This window comes from Venturia canescens, chromosome 11, assembly GCF_019457755.1.
Source record: "Venturia canescens isolate UGA chromosome 11, ASM1945775v1, whole genome shotgun sequence".
NCBI classification, from domain to species: Eukaryota; Metazoa; Arthropoda; class Insecta; order Hymenoptera; family Ichneumonidae; genus Venturia; species Venturia canescens.
This window is the reverse complement of record NC_057431.1, coordinates 12,280,804-12,287,936: the sequence shown is the minus strand read 5'-3', so window position 1 is coordinate 12,287,936 and position 7,133 is coordinate 12,280,804.

Below are 7,133 nucleotides of genomic sequence, written 5' to 3'. Positions count from 1 at the left end.
TACTAGCTGGTCCTCTTTCGCTGGTCAAATCGGTCTCATACGCGATTTATCCGTTGAGCGACAGCTTTTGATTCAAGATCCGATCCAAATTGAATTACATGGTTTTTGTGATGCGAGTAAACTCGGATATGGAGCATGTTTATACCTAAGGTCCACAAATAAAAATGACGAAACTGTCGTGCGTTTAGCTTGCGCAAAATCGCGCGTTGCTCCCTTAAAACAGAACGAAGAATCTATTCCTCGATTAGAACTTTGCGGCGCTCTGACTCTCACGCGGCTATATATGGAAGCCCGCTCAGCTTTTGAATTTCAAATAAACAAAATTATATTTGGGACAGATTCAACGATCGTTCTTCATTGGCTAAAAAAATCCCCACAAACACTAAAAGTATTTGAAAGAAATCGTGTAGCTGAAATTCAGTCTCTTCAAGACAAAGTCGAATGGAGACATGTACGGACAAAGGACAACCCAGAAGATGCGCTCTCGCGAGGTCAACTTCCCGCCGAATTTTTAAAAAACACCATGTGGTTCAGAGGACCTACATGGCTGTTAAAATCTGAGACTCAGTGGCCAACAAGTGTTGAAATCAAAATTTCACAATCAAAAGATACGTGCATGATTATCAATACACCTAATGACCTCTTTAAACGTTTTTCTTCATACGAAACAATGCTAAATGTATTAACATTTTGTTTTCGTGTTCGACGCAATAATAAATTTAAAGGAAAAAATATTTGCGTCCAAGAAAAAACTGAGATAGAACGCAGAATTTTGCATATGATTCAACAAGAAATGTTTGGCGATGAGATAACTCATATTAAAAAAATCGGGAATGCCAAACATTCGCGTCTCTCTTGTCTCAATCCAATTTTAGATCAATATAACTTATTACGTGTCGGAGGACGTTTACGTCACGCTGAGATTTCAGACGACCATCGATGTCCAATATTATTACCTTCTCAGCACCCCATCACAGATATAATTATTCAAAAAATCCATCAAGAAAACTATCATTCGGGTATACAAAGCACTTTGAGCGTGATACGTCACCGATTCTGGATTCTTGACGGCAAAAATCAAGTTCGAAAAATAGTAAAGAAATGTGTACGCTGTATACGCCATAGGCCAGACCGAGTCCATGCTCGAATGGGAGATTTACCGGAATCGCGTGTCAAAGCCACAGGAGCTTTCGCACATGTCGGAGTTGATTTTTTCGGTCCAATATTCATAAAAGAAAAAAAATTGCGTAATCGAAACCAAGTTCATTATTTTGAAATAAAATTCTTATCTTCGACTCAACTTTTGTATCATGCATGATTAATGTTATGATAAAGATTTAAATTAACAACTGTCATTTCTATTGAAATGTTTTTTCGGTTTCAATTTTTAATACAGAATTTTTTTCAACTTATAATACTTCCAGGTTTTTGTGAGACCTCTCATGGCTCAAAAGTGTTCTGCATACTCACTTTCTATTAAAGCGTCGTACAAATGACCGTATTCCTAAATTAGTTTTCAATCTATTCGTGGTATTTCCATTTGCGTGTTTTATTGGAGCGAAAAAGATCATCCCTGGACGATATTCCAGTTACCATTATATCATTAACTGTAAACCCTGGCAATTCTTTAAACCCATATTTCTTGTAAAAATTTCTGTCAGATTCGAATTTTGTTTGCATACTGCAAGATTAATACGAATGAAACAGAATCTATAATCAATGTTTAATGTGAGTGGAAAACTATTATTTTTGGAAATAAAATTCTCACTCGAGACAAAGTAAATACTGGAACATTTCATGAGTCATTGCAGATTTTGGATTATTTTCGAAACTACCCTGATGTTCTTTTTATATTTTTTTACAATATGTGATTTTTTACCGAGTCATTCAAATGGATCGAAATGTTTCTTGCTTAAGGTAACTATGTCGCCAGGACTGAGTTCATAAGATTTAAAACAAATTTTTGTATGCTGGACTTTAACTTTTAAAAACGGGCTGTGTAAAATTTTAGGGTCGGTTATCGACCTGGTTTCAAAGAAATTAATTATAAAAATTGGGTGGTTTTCATGAAGGAATTTCAAAACGGCATACAAAAACCTAACTTACGGTTACTACAAAAAGGTATATTTGCATATAAATTCATACAATTCTGGGAAAAAAATTGGAATTCATATACTTGACACTTGTAGTAATTTAATATTCCTAAAAATGTTGCACTTATTGGCCTATTTTTTATGGAATATTAAGTTTAATTTGAACTTTCAGTATTGGATTTTCTACGACTCACTGCGATAAAGATACGTGACAGTAAGGCAGCAGCTGAGTGTAGTCCTAACCTCAATTTGACAGATCAACGGAAAAGAGATTGAACTGTTACGAGTGGTCAAGTAGAAAAAGACGGAGAGAACCGGTGTTGCCAAAATATAACCTTGAGGATACTACGCGAATCGTTGGACTGACTGTTTTTCCATTTTTATAATTTAATGCGAACATTCTTTTAAAGGATTACATAGGAAAATTGTTAGTTCTTATAGGAATATTTTTTTTTTCCATATGCTAATAATATTTATTGCTACAAGTCTCAAGTATTAACAGTGGTATGACTAGACTGAAGCGATAGACGACCTTAAGGTTGTTGCGGGGTCTAGCCGTCGGGGGTGAAGTAAGAGCGGGGCGTCCTATGCTTATACATGGGCCCGACTGATTGTTACCAACTATCACTATGAAATAATCGTCATAATTAACATATGGTTTTGGACAGTTTTTTTCACGTCTAATCATAAAAAAATGCATTTTTAACAAATTGACGATCTTAGGAAATATTCTTATTAATTTAGAAAATTATTTTCGATAATTTTTTATACCTCAATTTGCGTCATACGAATTGGCAACGGCGCAAATCACGTTATGCGATAGCGGTCAGATTGGCGGCAGTGTCGCCGAGCTTTAGAGTACGCATCCCATACATAACCTCAAAATCACCAAAACTTTCAAATTGACATCAATATATTTATCAACGGAAACCCTTATACAGGCTTACCGATTGTGAGTATGGGTAAAGTAGGGAGTGTCCGTGCCGTCTACGGTGTTGCCGTGTTCCACGGCGTAATATTTTGCGTACTCGATTTTACAGCGAATTCTCGATTAAAAACTTGAATAACTCTAAAACGGTGCTGTAAATTCTAATTTCGGAAATGCTACAAGATAATCGGATATTTTATTAAACCGTACCAATTTTTTCAGCTCTGTGGTAGCATTTTTTTAGGAAATATATCTAAAAAACTGAAAAATGGTCGGAATGTTCCCATAAGCGTCATGTAAAACGGGCATTAAACACTTTGACTTTCCGAATTTTTTTCTCAAAGACGGTACTGTGAATCGCCTTCAAATTGCACAGAGCGTTCAACGAAGGGGTCATGAACACACAGAAAAAAATTCAGCTTGGTGGTAGCATTTTGAGCTGGCCCCATAGCAACCTTAAACTAGATATTCAATGAAACCAAGCCAAAATTGTACCACTATTTTATACTTCACCTTGCATGCATATCATTCACGTGCAGAATATTCAACGTGAATACTGTTTCCTTTTCCTTCAAAACATGCCCGCTGATTTCATCCGTCTGACATAGGACTGAAATGATCGCCAAAAACGTTCCAATAAATGCACGCATTTTCTTCTCCACACGATTCTTTTAACAATTCTGCAAAAGATAGGAACGTAAGACACAAGCAGCATTTTTAGTGCCAGAAAAATATTGCCGAAATTTTATAATATACAATTGTGAAGAAGCTGCACTGAATTTTGAAGGGTTTTTGAGTAATCTAGCAAGATAACATTACACTTAACAGAATAAAGTTTTCATGTAGAATTTAAATAGGTTTGTTTGATAGATTTCCAAAAATCTAACAGACAACGATACGTTGCATGTCCTAATATGCAATGTATCGTTGTCTGTTAGACCAGTTGTTAAAACTTGAGCTTTCCACCAAAATCAAAGTTGAGAAGACGTGAATATGATTACACGTGCTCTTGTATATATTTGAAGAATCCCGCTATGATGTTGATATTTTCATGGTATCGAACCCGCACGCCAGAATATTGGATTGCATCGTAATAAATACATATATACTACAGTAATTACAAAAAAACTATTTTTATTTTTAAGGTTCAGCGATTAATGCAAGTACACTGGAACAAGTTTTTCTCCAAGTTTTGAATAGATCCCCTTTGTTCAAATAGTGCAAGTATTTTATAGTTTTTTGTTGAAAATCACATCCTGTCTTTTTTCCTCAAAGGAAGTATCAATGTTCCATGAAACGAGGATTCTTTCAAATTTTATTGTAACGAAAAGATTTAACAACCTGCTCCAAGCAGTTTATGTCTATTGAAGTCAGCCTCGCATATTTTCGTATGTTTTACTTATCTGTGAAGTCTGAGTATTTATTTATTGCTATGTTGTATCTCCTTGCCAACTTGTTAACTAATTAGTCCAATTCAGTTTTCTACGAGTTCAGCTACGAGAAGCTGTGCTTACGAATAAATTACTCTTTCATTATTTTTAATACGTCTTTGTGTGTTTCATTTCTCATATGTTGGAAAAATATATAACCAACTGCAAAATGATCTAACAATATCATTATTTATAAGTTCTTCAAAATATAAGTTGAATGAATATTTACCTATGAAAACAGATTCTTTATTCTTCTCAAAGCAAGGGAGAACTCGCTCACGGGGGTGGTAAATAAACTACTTTAAGGGAAAAAAATATATTTTTTCATAATTTGGGATGCTTGGGAGTTTTTTTTTGGAATTAGCTCTGAAGCTTGTATATAGCTATATTTGTATATAAAAATATGTGAAAAAAATGTTTAAATATAAAAATTTAATTCAGCATTATATCGCATAACCTTAAATTCGAGTAGGGGAAAATGTTGTTGACTAAAAGGCACAGTTCTAAAAGATCTTGGTAATCATATTTCGGATGGAAATCTTGTTCGGATAACAAAACGAAAAAAACAAAGTCATAAATGTTACCGAAAGGTGCGAAGTATATTAACTTTTATCAAATCCGCTTAGTCTTTACAAGCATTCCTTAGAATAGCAAAATAAGGAAAAAGTAAAAATACTAGTTCCTCTCAGAAAAGTTATTAAAGAAAATCAAATCACACAAAGAAAATGTTTTCAACCTACACGAAAAGCTAAAATTCAATTATTCCAAATGATGTTGAATGAATGCAATAAATTCAAGCGATCAAAGATTATAGTTGAAAAAAAGTGATTCAAAAAAATATCAGAACCTAGAATCAGATATGAGATTTTACATAAACTTGTGCGGTGATTGCCTGTTTTCATAGGGAATGTCAGCAAATAAAACATAAAAAGTGTGATGAGACAGAATCTATTCAAGTGCGTATCATTAACCATAAAAAAAGTAAATAGAACATTTGAAAAAACGGGAGGTGATTGCTACAGTGAACTGCAAAATTTTTCGTGAGATATCTACACTGCTGACCAAAAGTATGGAATCACCGGATAAAAATTTAAGCTGTACTAAAAATTTGATAACTCCTTGAAAAGTCAAAATATTTCAATTGAACAGACGGCGTTTTGAGAAGAATAAATATACCTTCATATACCTTTTTCTAAATATCTGTCATGTTTTTTTTTTTAGATGTGGTACATATTTTTGAAAACGGTTGTTTTTCAGTGTTTTTTGAGCTGCGTGAAATTGGACTCATGACTCGTGGGAATTTTCCCCGCTTCATTTTTTTATCACGACCTTGAAAGGAGAAGCAATAGCTTCTATTTTGTTTTGGAAAAACTGTTTTTTCTTTCGTGGAGTTATGGTTTTTTTTTCTAAAAAATACCATTTTTAGAAATTATGATAAAACTTTAAAATTTCGAAACTCAAGATTCATCAAACTTACGTGATCAACTCAAAATCGATGGTGGCGTTTTGCGTAGTGCAGTATATTTGCACTTATAGTGAATACGGGCACTGCCACATGTGAAATACCTTGCGTGTATTCGACCGGATTTCTCCATGAATTTTTATTCAAATCGCGACAAATAGATTTCCTAATGAGCAGTAAAGTGTTGTGCAAATGTTTGCAAAATTTGTCATAAAATAATCTTTGTGACCGGTGTAAAAGGTATCATGGTGCACGAAAACTGTTTAGTATTTTTATTTATTCATTGCATTGTTGGGAAAATTCGATATTCAAAGACGGATCACAGCTGGATCGCCTAATTAAATCACATGTTTTGATATTTTTTAAATTTGCGTTACTGTTATATGCGCGAAAAAATCCGGTAGAAACGGATTTTAGATTAATTTTTTGGACACCTGGCGTTCTATGTGCCATCACTTGATGACTTCTCAATCATATTATTAAGAGGAAAAGTTGTTGTGTAAAATTGTTCTGAATCGACTGGAATTTTTTCAGAATGTTCGTCTGAGATTTTTTTTCGTTATTTCCAGTCGGAACTCAACTCGAAAATCATTGGGTTTGAGGGAAAATTTTAAGGAAAGTGACTACATTCACCGAAATGATTAATTGTATTTCGCGCCTCTTCCTCAAGATCAATTGCAGTACCCCTACTCGCCTCCAGAACAACCACGTATTTATAGTCTAAACTCTTTTTTGTTTTTCTCTCCTGTGCCAACCCTGCACAATTCCGTCCGATATTCATTCCTTTTTTCGTGCTGAAACACATCACGGATTGTCTGCGTTTTTTTACATAAAATAAATGTTCTGGAAAAATCGAGCGATGCGGGACGCATTCTTGCGGACATTCAGAGAGATGAGTCATTGATTAGACGCAGCCTGATCTTGGCAAACATCAACACATCGTTTAAGGATATTCTTAACCAATCAACTCCTGATGAATGGTTGTTTGGAAAACAGATAGAGAATCGAGTAAAGGCAACTAAGGTGTTAGAAATCGCGTCGAAAGAATTAAAAATACCACAAAAAACATTATCTAACGGGAATTCAAAAAACTCGCGGGGCCCGCCTCGTCGCTTAATGGAACGAAGATGTCAGGACGCGACGGATCGAGGCGGAAAGAAGCAGAATACACAGCGTTACTGGGAATCTCCGAGCAACTGGAAGGGTCGAAGACACGAGGA